This window comes from Dendrobates tinctorius, unplaced genomic scaffold, assembly GCF_039654945.1.
Source record: "Dendrobates tinctorius isolate UK_male_01 unplaced genomic scaffold, ASM3965494v1 ptg000098l, whole genome shotgun sequence".
NCBI classification, from domain to species: Eukaryota; Metazoa; Chordata; class Amphibia; order Anura; family Dendrobatidae; genus Dendrobates; species Dendrobates tinctorius.
The window spans coordinates 10541817-10555945 of NW_027361766.1; the positions used below are offsets into that span (position 1 = coordinate 10541817).

Here is a 14129-nt window from a genome sequence, read left to right on the forward strand (position 1 = left end):
GGGCCGTTCCCTCAGTGGGGATGCTGTGTGTGATGGCCGTGGTGCACCCGAAATCGTCCTCATGATTGGCAAATACCTCTTGGTACTGGCCCAGGAGTGCGTCTACCTGATGTATTTGGGCCCGGGTGAAGCCAGAGAGTTCTGCTCGCATTTTTTCAGGATGGCTCTGCCCTTTTCTTCGGCTGAGGACCCGGTGGTTTGAATGGATTGAATAGTTACCGCCCATGGGTCCCCTGGCTGCAGCTTTAGCTGGAATTCTGGGGTCGGAAGCACCTCCTCCAGAGATTTCATCAGTTTCGCCATTTCAGCATGCGGTTTTAGAACAACGTCTTGATCTTCTAGGTTGACACAGCGCACAAGAACGGTCCCCTTCCTCACAGTGGCCAAGGCGAGGGCCACCAGGACCCCAGGGGGTAGTCGCTCCGAGAAGCACGGCTCCACCTGCACTTCTACTCCCTTCAGAGGCACATAGGCCTGAATAGGCAAGGTCACCACCGTTTGCCCTGGCGGCAGCACGAGGTGAGGGCCCACCGGTGCGATCACTTTCCCCAGCACCTCCCCCTCCTGGCAGTCCTGTAGGACCCGCACCCTCCACACCAGCTGTTGGAAAACTTGCCCTTGGGGAGTGTGGGAGCCCCACTGGCTCAGGGTCTCCTGTGTAGGCTCACTAAGGAGTAGATTGCCGAACTCCCTCAATATGTTCATTTCCAGGGTAACAGGGTGTTTGTCGTTTGCGTCTCCCTGGGTCAGAATCACCCCTCAGCGGCCGAGTTGCTTGCCGCACAATGAAATTTGCATCCATGCTACTCCGACGACAGGGACTGGTAGCTGATTAGCGGCTAGTAGCTTTATCATGGACCCCCACTGGGGCCTCACAGCCTCGGGAAAGTGCTGCCAGACATACGTCTCCGGCATGGTCGTAACTTGCGACCCTGTATCTACCAGACAGCGTACTGCACGTCCTTCGACCTCTGCCCATATCACTGGATACTTCGCAATCAAAGCTTTGGGACTTCCACCACCCTGCGTCGTGGTTTCTGGCTCCGAGCGGCATCCCCCCAGCTCAGAGCCCTTTAGTTTTAATTGCCGCCGGGGTGGGTATCTCCCACGCCATGGGCACTCTCGGGCGAAGTGGCCCAGTTTGCCACATTCAAAACATTCACGGGGCCGCAGGGACCAACCACCTCTGGGGTTACGAGGACCCCATGCTCCAGGGTCCGTTCCAGGCCGTCCACTCATGGTCTCGGCCCTTCTCTTTACCTCGGCCAGTTCGCCCCTGATACTCTTCAGTTCTTGCTTCATTTCTTTCACCCACTGGGGCTCCCCAATGGCATTCATGGAGACTTCAGTGCCTGGACCTTTCCCATGGGAACTGCCAGCCCTTGCTCTTGCTCCCTCGCGCGCGCCTGACTCCCTACCTCGGAGAAAGCCATACGCGGATTTACCCGGACTCGTTTCCATAATGCCTGTTTAGTCAATGGGTCTCGGAGCCTGGTCACTAAGAGGTCACGTAGGGTTATGTCAATGGGCCCAACGCCCACACCATCCTTCCGCTCAATGACCGTGTATACAGTTGTGGCCAAAAGTATTGACACCCCTGCAATTCTGTCAGATAATACTCAGTTTCTTCCTGAAAATGATTGCAAACACAAATTATTTGGTATTATTATCTTCATTTAATTTGTCTTAAATGAAAAAACACAAAAAGAATTGTCCTAAAGCCAAATTGGATATAATTCCACACCAAACATAAAAAAGAGGGTGGACAATAGGGTGACCGGATCTCATATGGGGGGGAAAAAATGTCAGAATCTTGTTCGTCTGGACCCCACAAAACGATTCCCCTTTCCAGATATTGAGAGAGCCAAAATTTGAGCTTGATCAAACGACGTTAACCCGTGCCGCTCGTCGCTCAAAGTTTGAAAAAATCCAAATTGAGGTATTTTAAGATTTAGGTATTTTGCATAGTCTGTTAGACTATAAAGAATGTGACAACAACATTGCAGAAATAGCCCTGACCAAATTTTCGAACCATTTGTGGTATTTGAATGCAGAGTTGGTGGGATTATCGTTTTTTGATCCCACCATTACAGACAATGAAAAGTTGTTAATGGCTAATAAATTGCTCAGTAGCACAGATGAACCATCAGAGCACGCTAACCTACATGAGTTGATAATTTTACATAGTTATCTAATCTATTCTAGAGCTTTTGTTAAAGTAGTTTTTGAAGCGTCAGAATATAATGCTCGGCATTTGCTTACAACTTGCAGGACATATTGCTTTTGTTCTTCATCTTTTGTCAGAAGGTCGTTAAAGTCAGTTACTTCCTACCTCTTTTAATTTTTCTTTCCTAACTATTGGATTTACAACCCTAGCGTGCTCTGATGGTTCATCTGTGCTACTGAGCAATTTATTAGCCATTAACAACTTTTCATTGTCTGTAATGGTGGGATCAAAAAACGATAATCCCACCAACTCTGCATTCAAATACCACAAATGGTTCGAAAATTTGGTCAGGGCTATTTCCGCAATGTTGTTTTCACATTCTTTATAGTCTAACAGACTATGCAAAATACCTAAATCTTAAAATACCTCAATTTGGATTTTTTCAAACTTTGAGCAACGAGCGGCGGCACGGGTTAACGTCGTTTGATCGAGCTCTAATTTTGGCTCTCTCAATATCTGGAAAGGGGAATCGTTTTGTGGGGTCCAGACGGACAAAATTCCGACATCGATTTTTTGCGGTCACCCTAGTGGACAAAAGTATTGGCACTGTTCGAAAAATTATGTGATGCTTCTCTAATTTGTGTAATTAACAGCACCTGTAACTTACCTGTGGCACCTAACCGGTGTTGGCAATAACTAAATCACACTTGCAGCCAGTTGACATTTATTAAAGTTGACTCAACCTCTGTCCTGTGTCCTTGTGTGTACCACATTGAGCATGAAGAAAAGAAAGAAGACCAAAGAACTGTCTGAGGACTTGAGAAACCAAATTGTGAGGAAGCATGAGCAATCTCAAGGCTACAAGTCCATCTCCAAAGACCTGAATGTTCCTGTGTCTACCGTGCACAGAGTCATCAAGAAGTTTAAAGCCCATGGCACTGTGGCTAACCTCCCTAGATGTGGACGGAAAAGAAAAATTGACAAGAGATTTCAGCGCAAGATTGTGCGGATGTTGGATAAAGAACCTCGACTAACATCCAAACAAGTTCAAGCTGCCCTGCAGTCCGAGGGTACAACAGTGCCAACCCATACTATCCGTCGGCGTCTGAATGAAAAGGGACTGTTTGGTAGGAGACCCAGGAAGACCCCACTTCTTACCCCGAGACATAAAAAAGTCAGGCTGGAGTTTGCCAAAACTTACCTGAAAAAGCCTAAAACGTTTTGGAAGAATGTTCTCTGGTCAGATGAGACAAAAGTAGAGCTTTTTGGGCAAAGGCATCAACATAGAGTTTACAGGAGAAAAAAGAGGCATTCAAAGAAAAGAACATGGTCCCTACAGTCAAACATGGCGGAGGTTCCCTGATGTTTTGGGGTTGCTTTGCTGCCTCTGGCACTGGACCGCTTGACCATGTGCATGGCATTATGAAGTCTGAAGACTACCAACAAATTTTGCAGCATAATGTAGGGCCCAGTGTGAGAAAGCTGGGTCTCCCTCAGAGGTCATGGGTCTTCCAGCAGGACAATGACCCAAAATACACTTCAAAAAGCACTAGAAAATGGTTTGAGAGAAAGCACTGGAGACTTCTAAGGTGGCCAGCAATGAGTCCAGACCTGAATCCCATAGAACACCTGTGGAGAGATCTAAAAATGGCAGTTTGGAGAAGGCACCCTTCAAATATCAGGGACCTGGAGCAGTTTGCCAAAGAAGAATGGTCTAAAATTCCAGCAGAGCATTGTAAGAAACTCATTGATGGTTACCGGAAGCGGTTGGTCGCAGTTATTTTGGCTAAAGGTTGTGCAACCAAGTATTAGGCTGAGGGTGCCAATACTTTTGTCTGGCCCATTTTTGGAGTTTTGTGTGAAATGATCAATGTTTTGCTTTTTGCTTCTTTCTCTTTTGCGTTTTTTCATGTAAGACAAATTAAATGAAGATAATAATACCAAAGAATTTGTGTTTGCAATCATTTTCAGGAAGAAACTGAGTATTATCTGACAGAATTGCAGGGGTGTCTATACTTTTGGCCACAACTATAGTTCCTGAAGGACTATCATGTACTGGGTGACCATCTCCCCTTCCCCTTGCATACATAGTACATATACATACATACATAGTTTTGAAGGCTGAAGGAAGACCTTATGTCCATCTAGTTCAACCTATTTTTAGTGCATCTGTTCTGCATTGTTGATCCTGGGGAAGGCAAAAAACCCACAGAGTAGAAGCCAATTTTGTCCATAGGGAAAAAAATTCCTTCCCCTAAGCTGGGTCAACCATCTACCTATAATATTATGTTATTCGTAACCTTCTATACTGTTACTCACAAGAAGAGCATCCATTCCTTTCTTAAATTCATTCAGTGAGTTGGCCATCACAACTTCCTCAGGAAGAGAATTCCAGAGCCTCACTGCTCTTACTGTGAAGAACCCTCTTCTATGCTGGTGCAGAAATTTTCTTTCCTCCAAACGAAGAGAATGCCCCCTTGTTCTTGTCACAGTCCTTGGTACAAACAGTTAATTGGAGAGATCTCTGTATTGCCCTCTGATATACTTGTACATATATATTAGGTCTCCCGTAAGTCTTCTCTTTTCTAGAGTAAATTGACCTAATTTTGATAACCTTTCTGGGTATTGTAGTGAACCAACTCAATTTATCATTTTAGTAGCCCGCCTTTGAACCCTTTCAAGTTCAGTAATGTCTTTCTTGAGCACCGGCGTCCAAAATTGCACACAATGCTCCAAGTGTGGTCTGACGAGTGATTTGTACAGAGGGAGAATTATGTTTTCATCTCGTGTCCCCACACCTCTTCTAATGCATCCCATGACCCTATTTGCTTTGGTGGCAGCTGCCTGACACTGGGCACTCCAATTTAGCTTCTTATTGACTAAGATGCCTAAGTCTTTTTCCATGTCTGATTTCCCCAGCAGTTTCACTTTTATAAGTAATTGTAGCATCTGTTTCTCCTTCCCATGCGACTAATCAACCTGGTTCTCAACTCTCCGACATCCGTCGGGTCCCCATGTGTCTCCTGTAGTATCTGTAGGACCCTAATAAAGGTATCTCACTGTCCCGGGGGTCTCAACATTACCAAATCCCGGGTCTCCCCATCCAACGCCATAAGGGCTACTTCTGCTTCTAAGTCAGGGGTCATTGGATGCATCCTAAACAGCTCCCGAATCTTCTCCGTCCAGCTCCACAGCATGGTATTGGTGCCGGAGAACCAGGGCAGGTTACTCAGCATAGCCCCCAAGGATAAACTAGACTGGGGGCCACTGTGCCCCCCTGGTCCACGGCACCTCCCTGGTCCGCGGTATCTCCGCTCACGCTCGGAGACTGCATCCTGCCAACTACGCCAAATGTAGGTATCGCAAGTACGCGGAATGCAGTGACGAGACTGGAGTCGGAGTGAACTTAGAATGTAACTTTTATATATATATTTATATCTATAAGGGCTATCTTGAGTAACCGACAAGATAACAACAGCTATCCTCGCAGGGATCAGAACAATAATACACAGGTAACACGATCACGACTACCCGGTCGAAACCGGTAACTATGGGGCCGCAGTATGGCCGACTACGGGTCCAGAAAACTACAGGTTATCAACTACAAAGTGTCACTTATCCTCCTCTGAGTGGTGGTCGGTATCTCTTTGGCGTCTTAACCGCTGGGCCCAGCCGATGAGGATCTGACTCAGGCTTCTGGCGTTCCTACGCCCAAGTGGAGTGTGGGCACAACAGGCCCCTGTAGAGTTCCTCTGCAGTGCGCCTTCCGGCGGTGACGGGATGGCGCCAGCCGGGGCCTGAGACATGTGGGCCGCAGCCGCGGTTTGGGGTCGGACAGTGGCGGCTGTGAGTAGCCACGGACAGGCCGCAGCTGCGATCTGGAGACGGGCGGTGGCGGCCGCGGGTGGCAACAGGCCGGCCGCAGCCGTGGGCTGGAGTCGGGCTGTGGCGGCCACGGGTGGCAGCAGGTAGGCTGCAACCATGGGCTGGTTCTTGGTGGCGGTGGGCAGGCCGCAGCCGTGGGTTGGAGTCTGGCTGTGACTACCGCGTGAAGCGCGATCGTGCAGTCGGGGTCCCTCTGCTGGTCGGCTTGGTGCCGTCTCCTTCCTGGCTGTGGTGAGTCTCTCTCCAGTCCCTCTAGTCGTTGCTCACTCCTTCTAGCTCTGGCTCTGGCTCTTTGGCGCCCTCCAGTCTTCCTGCTCCTTCTCTCCCGCTCTGTCAAGTGCCCTCTGCTGGCGTCCTCAGCTCCTTTTATATTGGCTCTGCCCCCACTCCTTCTAGAACTCTCCCCGGTCCGTCTTGTAATTATGTCCCCCGGAAACAGTTTCCCTAGGAATCTTCGTGACAGTCCCCTTGGTTCCGGCCCGGGTACACAGCGGGGACTCCCCCTTCTACACATGCAGCAGTTTTGTGCTTGTGTGCATGTACATGAACGTGAACATAATGTGCATTCTGTAAGGCTACTTTAGTACACATGTCACCGAGGAAAACTAATGAGATCCATTACCTTCCAAAAATGTGGTATATCATTTTTATTTAACAGGTAGAAATTATACTGACTCTAGCTGTCTGTGATATGCTGTGCTAATGCATCATGGGATTACTAACAGAGCATAGGAGGTAAGTTAGCAGTGACATTTGAAATTCAAGAGAGTGATGAGAAGCAAAAGGGGCTGAACTGAATAGAAGTTCAAAGTGTAGTAGACGACCAGGTTAAGGATGTAGTGATACTGTATGTTGACCCTATGTAAATAAAATAATATTGTTAGTGATGGAAAACATTTTTCATCAGAGTGCTTCTTTAAGGTTTGTTTTTTTACATATACTTGTAGTATGTGCCACATGGGGGTAAGTTTCTCTGCAGATGTGACTAGATAAGTATTAACAGACAGGTAGTAATTTCTAAATATTTTAATAATGCTTTTATTCTACTAGATACTGGAACTGACAAAGGACAGAGAGAACAGTGAAGACAAGATAACAAATTTGAAGTTTCAGTTGAATGAATCCAGTAACAGAATTAAAGAGCTAAATGAAATTTCAGGTAGAACTGTCCACTTACTATTCATAGCTAGTCATAGCAACAATGTACAACATGTATAAAAAAATTAGTCATTCTATGTCTGTCTTTCCTATTTGTGGCAGGTTTATTTTGAATTTATTTAGTACAATTGGATGTAATAGTACCCAACATTTTGTAAATTGTTAGCACTTTTTTAATTAGAGATGGTATGTTGCTCTTTATTTTTATTTTTTTTTTATTCCAACCTGCTAGTATTTAGTAGATGTGATAAATTTCATTAAATATGAGCAATGACTTCCTACGCATCCCCGACTCAACTTTTGAGATTGGGCTGGCCATGACAGGGAGTTGATGGTGGTCCTTCATCCACACATTGATTGACCTAGCTGTGTGGCATGGCGCATTGTCCTGCTGGAAAAACCAGCCCTCAGAGTTGGAGAACATTGCCTGAGCAGAAGTAATCATCTGTTTTTCTAGGATAACCTTGTTTGCGGCTTAATTCATATGTCCTTAGCAAAGATTATCCTGCCCAATTGCAGCCTTCCTGACGCACCCCAGATCATCACCGGTCCTCCACCAGATTTCACAGTGGGTGAAAGACACTGTGGCTTGTGCGCCTCTCCAGGTCTTCGTCTAATCACTAGACGACCAGGTGTTGGGCAAAGCTGAAAATTAGACTCATCAGAGAAGATTACCTTACTTCATTCCTCTATGGTCCAATCTTTATGGTCTTTGGCTAACTTCAGCCTGGCTCTCCTTTGCTTCTCATTGATGAAAGGCTTTTTTCTAACTTTACATGACTTGAGCCCTGCCTATAGAAGCCTGTTCAAAACTGTTCTTGACGTGCACTTCATCCCAGCTGCCATTTTCCATTCCTTTTGTAGGTCACTTGATGTCATCCTGTGGTTGCTGAGTGACATTCGAATAAGATGACGGTCATCCCGGTCAGTGGAGAGTCGTTTTCGCCCTCTGCCGTTCTGTAGCTTTGTCTGCTGCTTGACCTTGTTGTAATGGACTGCCATTTAAGAAATTTTAAGGATGGAGGCAACATGACTCTCACTGTATCCATTTGCTAGTAAAGCCAGAATTGAGCCCTTCTTTTCCTCACTCAAGACTTTTCTTTTCAACCCCTTTGGAATGGTTAAAAGTTATTTTTTCATTCCTATCACTTCTGGGATAGAGAAGCTGATTTAGAACTGTCCAGGTGGTCTCTTAATTTTTGACAGAGCTATATATATATATATATATATATATATATATATATATATACACACAACCCCTTGCAAAAATTGTGGAATCACTGGCCTTGGAGGATGTTTATTCAGTTGTTTAAGTAATGACATAAAAGGTAGAAAAAAAGAAAGAAAAAATATTGTGTGCTTTTAGCAGGATGTGCATTAGTAGCAGTGATCGATCAAAAAAGAGCTCTGCAGAAACTGAGTACAGTAAGGAAAATATCTGTAGCATTATTGCCGGCATACCCCCCTCACCTGTCCGAAGTGAAGATAAGCCATACTGTCCCACACTGTAATGCATCTCTGTGATATCTGTTTTACAACCTGAATGATACAATGATGCGACTGTCCAGGCTGAAAACCTTGAGACAATGAGGTGCTGCGAGGGCAGCTTCAGTGACGGGCGGTGACGTCATAGGGGTTACCGCTGGTCTTTGAAGCTGCGTTCCCACAATTAACTGTGAGCTTGAGCAATAAAGTGCGTTGACCTCAATGAGGTCACCGCGAGCACCATGAAAGTTTTCTGATCTCAATGTGACCAGGCGACAATGATGAGAGCTGCCTTCGGTCGCCGACACCTGGGATCAGCACAAATTGTACTGCTATTCCCAGGTGCCAGCAGCTGAATACAAATCCCATCATTGTCTTCTGGTCGCGCTGATCTCAGCGCGATCAGGAGACAATGATGAGAGCTGCCTTCAGCAACCGGCTGGCACCTGGGAACAGCACGAACTGTACCGCTTGCACCAGGCACCGGTACGTGTCACGCTGATGAAACATACAGATGTCATTCATGTGTCATCATTGTGCATGTGTGCGGCGAGTGTTTTGTCTGTGCTGCACAAAAAACAGACATGTCTGCAGGTTTTACACACGGACCGTGTGAAAAATCTTGACATGTGCGCACCACCATTGAATACAATGGGTGTGCGTGTGTCCATATTTGCAGCCCTGAAAAAAAATGGACCGCATACAGACATAAAAAATGGATGTGTGAAGAAGGCCTTAGTAAGTGGAAATATAGTGTAGAAATAATGACTGCTACAAAATGTAATTGTTTTGTGATTATTTTGCTAGATAACTGTCAAACAGAGTTGGAAAGACATAAGAATAAAGTGGATGAAATAATCCTCCAACTAGATGCCGCTTTCGTGGATTTAGAGAATACTAAGGTAAAAGTTAGCATTTTCCTATCAGCTTTTAAATACTGTGAATTGCAAAATATAAATTCTGTGGCACAAGTGTTGAAAATCTGAAACATACATGCAACAAGGTGGCTCGGGGTGGTAGTCATTGGCGAGTTCACTAGGTCACAGTCAGTGAACACCCCGGCCCCTTGCACATGAAAAGACAGTTCGGTTCCCAGTCCCAGGTTACAGTTGGTTACCTCCATCACATGGTGGCTCTCTATGCTGGAACAGTGTCCTCTGGATGTATCACTGTGGACAGTGTTTATAGAGGAGCTTGGTCCTGCCTTTCCTTTCATAGATACTGCGTTTACCTTGTCATCATTGTCTATGGTGCCTGCCATCATCAGGCTGTGTTTTGATAGCTCAGCAGCCCTGCAGATTTGCATGCATTTCTCTAAACTCGTGTCTTCCTCTCTCAGTCATCTTTCTTTGAGATGACTGTCTTTTATGCCACACACCATTCTGTCTTTGATTAAACTGTCCCTGATCTCTCCAAAACCACATGTTGCTGTCAGTCTCCTCAGCTCTGTCAGATATCTGTCCACATTTTCACCATCCTCCTGATGTCTTGTGAAAAAGTTATATCTTTCCGATGTCTCCAGTGGCGTAGCAACTGTTTGTGGCGCCCCGGGCGGTCGAAAAATTTGCCGCCCCTTTGGTCGTTGATAATTCAGAAGCATCCGAAGAGCCCACACTACACTCAAAGATCTAATATTTAGTCTGCTACTAACTCTGCTGTTATTATTTCTAAATTTCTAGACTTGCATGTTCTTGCAGTTCTCTATATATATATGTATGTATTAGCTTGATGATGCTGGATGAAGACCTAATGGCTTTTTTAATAATAATTTTTAATAATGTGACAGAAAAAAAACAGAAAGTACAAATTATTTTGGCGGACAGGGGACGGACACTGACAGCTTGGGGCCCCTGTGCAAGAAATGTGTCCGGGCCCCCCTCCTTTTATGGCGTCAAAGCTATGTGTGTGTGTGTGTGTGTGTGTGTGTATGTATATATACATATAGATAGAGAGAGAGATAGATAGATATCTATCTATATTGATATTATATAGCCACACACACACACATACAGGTATATATATTACATAGTCTCCTTTATTATGTATATTGCCGTCCCTTACACAGTGCCCTCTCTTGTTATGTACAGTACCGTCCCTTACATATTGTATTATATAGAGCCCTGTTTTTTATTACATACCGTCCTGTCTTGTTGGCTGTATAATGCAATGATGGCTGATGGAGCATGGGAAAGCTTCCTTTCTAATGGAGGAGCTGATGGACTGGTAGTTTGGTCACCGGCTCCTCGATCAGCAGTCATTTTATATCTAAAAAGAGAGGGGACTATGTAATAAAAGAAGGCACTATAAATAACAAAATGAACAAGAATACACTATGTAAGAGACAGCACTATACATAACAGCAGAGGAAGCCATATAATAAGGGACGGCATCATACGTATATAACTAGAGAGGATGATACATAATAAGGGATGGTGTTATACATAATAAAAGAGGAAACTATGTAACTAAGGATGGTGTTATACAGAATTAGTGAGTACACTATATACTAAGGGACTGTGTTAGACATAGTGAGTACACTATATACTAAGGGACTGTGTTAGACATAATAAGCGATAATGTCTTCCTCCACCTCCCCCTGTTCCTAAGGCCATTATAAGTCCCCCTTCCTCCCATCCCAATTCCCCACACCCCTCATTGTCCTCCTCCCCTCGCATCCCATTATTGTCCTCTCCCCACCCCATCATTTCCTCCTCCTCCACCACTCCCATTTATTGCCCTTTCCACCACCACCATCATTGCATTCTACCCCACCACCCCATCTTTATTTATTTTTCCCCCACCACCCCATCATTGCCCTCTCCATTACCCCATCATTGCCTTCTCCCCATCACTCCCATCATTGCCTTCTCCTTCACCCCATCACTGCCTTCTCCCCATCACTCCCATCATTGCCTGCTCCATCACCCCATCATTGTCTTCTCCCCATCACTCCCATCATTGCCTTCTCCATCACCCCATCACTGCCTTCTCCCCATCACTCCCGTCATTGCCTGCTCCATCACCCCATCACTCCCATCATTTTCTGCTCCTTCACCTCCATCATTGCCTGCTCCATCACCCCATCACTCCCATCATTGCCTTCTCTGCATCACCCCCATCATGGCCTTCTCCCATTACCCCCTCAAGGCCTTCTCCCATTACCCCCACATGGCCTTCTCCCATTACCCCCTCAAGGCCTTTTCCCATTACCCCCATCATGGCCTTCTCCCATTACTCCCTCATGGCCTTCTCCCATTACCCCCATCATGGCCTTCTCCCATTACCCCCATCATGGCCTTCTCCCATTACCCCCTCATGGCCTTCTCCCGTCACCCCAGGCATCATGGCCTTCTCTCCCCATCACGGTCTTCTCATGTCCCCATCTCCTCCAGGGCCAGGCTAACCTACAGACACACACACATACATACACACACAGACATACATACACACACACAGACATACATACACACACAGACACCACCTCTCTCCTCTCACCTGTCCTCAGCATCACCCACGCTTCCTCGCTCACACAGCAGCGGCCGCTGAATGATGACGTCATTCAGCGGCGCTCCTCTGTGTCAAACAGGAAGCGCGGCCTCCGGGCAGGAAGCAGGACGGACCCTTGCAGCTCCGCTCCTGCTATTCCCTCTTGCAGGCAGCGGAGCTGCTGTGATCGCTCCCTGCCCGCCGCTGCACTGCACTGTGCCTCCGCGCTTCTTCCACAGAGAGGAATTGCTGCTGCTGCCGCGCCGCCCCCACACACGTGCCGCCTGGGGCGGACCACCCCCCCCACGCCACGCCACTGCGTCCACTGCAAGTATTGTGGGAAAAGACATGAGAGAGACAAAACCAAGTGTCCTACATTTGGGGTAACCTGCAGGTCCTGTGGCAAGAGGAATCATTTTTCAGCTGTCTACAGGCTGGGAACAGGCAAACAGTACAGACAGCTCCACACTGACACCAGACTCTGACAGTGCAGAGGATATTACAAGGCTACAACTGGAGCCTGCAGCAGAGAAACTCAATGTAGTCAGGCAGTCAGTAGTCAAGGAGGCCAAGCAGCTTTATGCAACACTCTTGTTGGATGAGAAGCCTATTCGATTTCAGCTGGATTGTGGAGCAAGCTGCAATGCAATTCCATGTGCTCTGCTGAACAAACAGGTTTCTATTGAGCCAACTGACAAGGTACTGGTGATGTACAACAAAAGTGTTCTGAAACCGATGGGGACATGTAAGCTCAAAATACGGAACCCATGTAACAGAAAGAGTTATAGAGCTGAATTTACCATGTTGCGTGGTGGTAACCATATACCATTATTGGGAGTAAAAGCTGTTCAGGCAATGGTCTTAATAAAAGTACAGTCTCAGAACATTGTCTGTTGACGTTTCCAGGAAATACCAAATCCCAAACTAAACGCAGAGCAAAACTTGGATATTCAGAAAATAAAAACGAAGTATACTGATTTATTTGAAGGTGATGGGTGCTTTGAAGGCAAATATAGGCTAGAAATTAACAACACCGTGCAGCCTTCAAGATTACCTACAAAAAGAGTGCCTGTATCTTTAATGCAACCACTGAAAGTAGAACTGCAAGATTTACAGAGATTAGGCATGATAGCACCAGTCCATAAAGCCCCCGTTACATATAGTGACATCGCTAGCAATATCACTGTAACATCACCAATTTTGTGACGTTATAGCGATATTGCTAGCGATATTGCTATGTCTGATACTTACCACCGACGGCTCCCCCGCTGGTTATCGCTGATCGCGCGAGAACGTCCTGGATCATTTCTCGTCGGGCGCTTCCTGCTGGGCTTCCTGTGGCGCTGACGAGCGACGCGTGGAGGCGGGCGGAGGATGTCTGGATCGCCGCGTCTGACAGGTAAGTAGCGACCCCCGACCGCTGCGATGTCGCTGGTGAGATCTGCCTGTGTGGCAGCTCACTTGCGACCACTTAGCGATGCACCAGCGATCCATATCGTTGTCGGGATCGCTGGTGCATCGCTAAGTGTAACGGTACCCTAAGAGCACAGATTGGATCAGTAGTTTGGTCATAGTGCAGAAACCAGCTGGCAAGTTAAGAATATGCATTGATCCTAAGCCACTCAACAAGGCGTTGAAAAGAAATCACTAGCCAAAGCCGACATTAGATGATGTTCTTTCTACCAGATCTATCAAAGGCTAAAATATTTTCTGTCTGTGATGTGAAAAATGGTTTTTGGCATGTGGCACTGACTGAAGAATCAAGTTTATTGACAACATTTTCTTCACCGTTTGGAAGCCATAAATGGCTGAGAATGCCCATGGGACTAAAACCTGCTCCAGAGGTGTTCCAGCAAACATTAATGCAGGCTTTGGAAGGACTTCTTGGAGTGAAGACAATAGCAGATGATATCTTAAGGGCCCCATCACACATAGCGATGCACCAGCG

General features: G+C 46.3%; 1 long non-coding RNA gene across 1 annotated transcript in view; it reads left to right on the plus strand.

The window, feature by feature from the left end:
• LOC141099177 (uncharacterized) overlaps positions 1-9597 on the plus strand; it is a 39046-nt gene extending 29449 nt beyond the window's left edge. Inside the window, exons 2-3 of the long non-coding RNA XR_012234427.1 lie at positions 7103-7211; positions 9503-9597. This is a non-coding gene — a long non-coding RNA (uncharacterized lncRNA). The remainder of the gene's footprint in view (positions 1-7102; positions 7212-9502) is intronic.
• The last annotated feature ends 4532 nt before the right edge of the window (positions 9598-14129 follow it).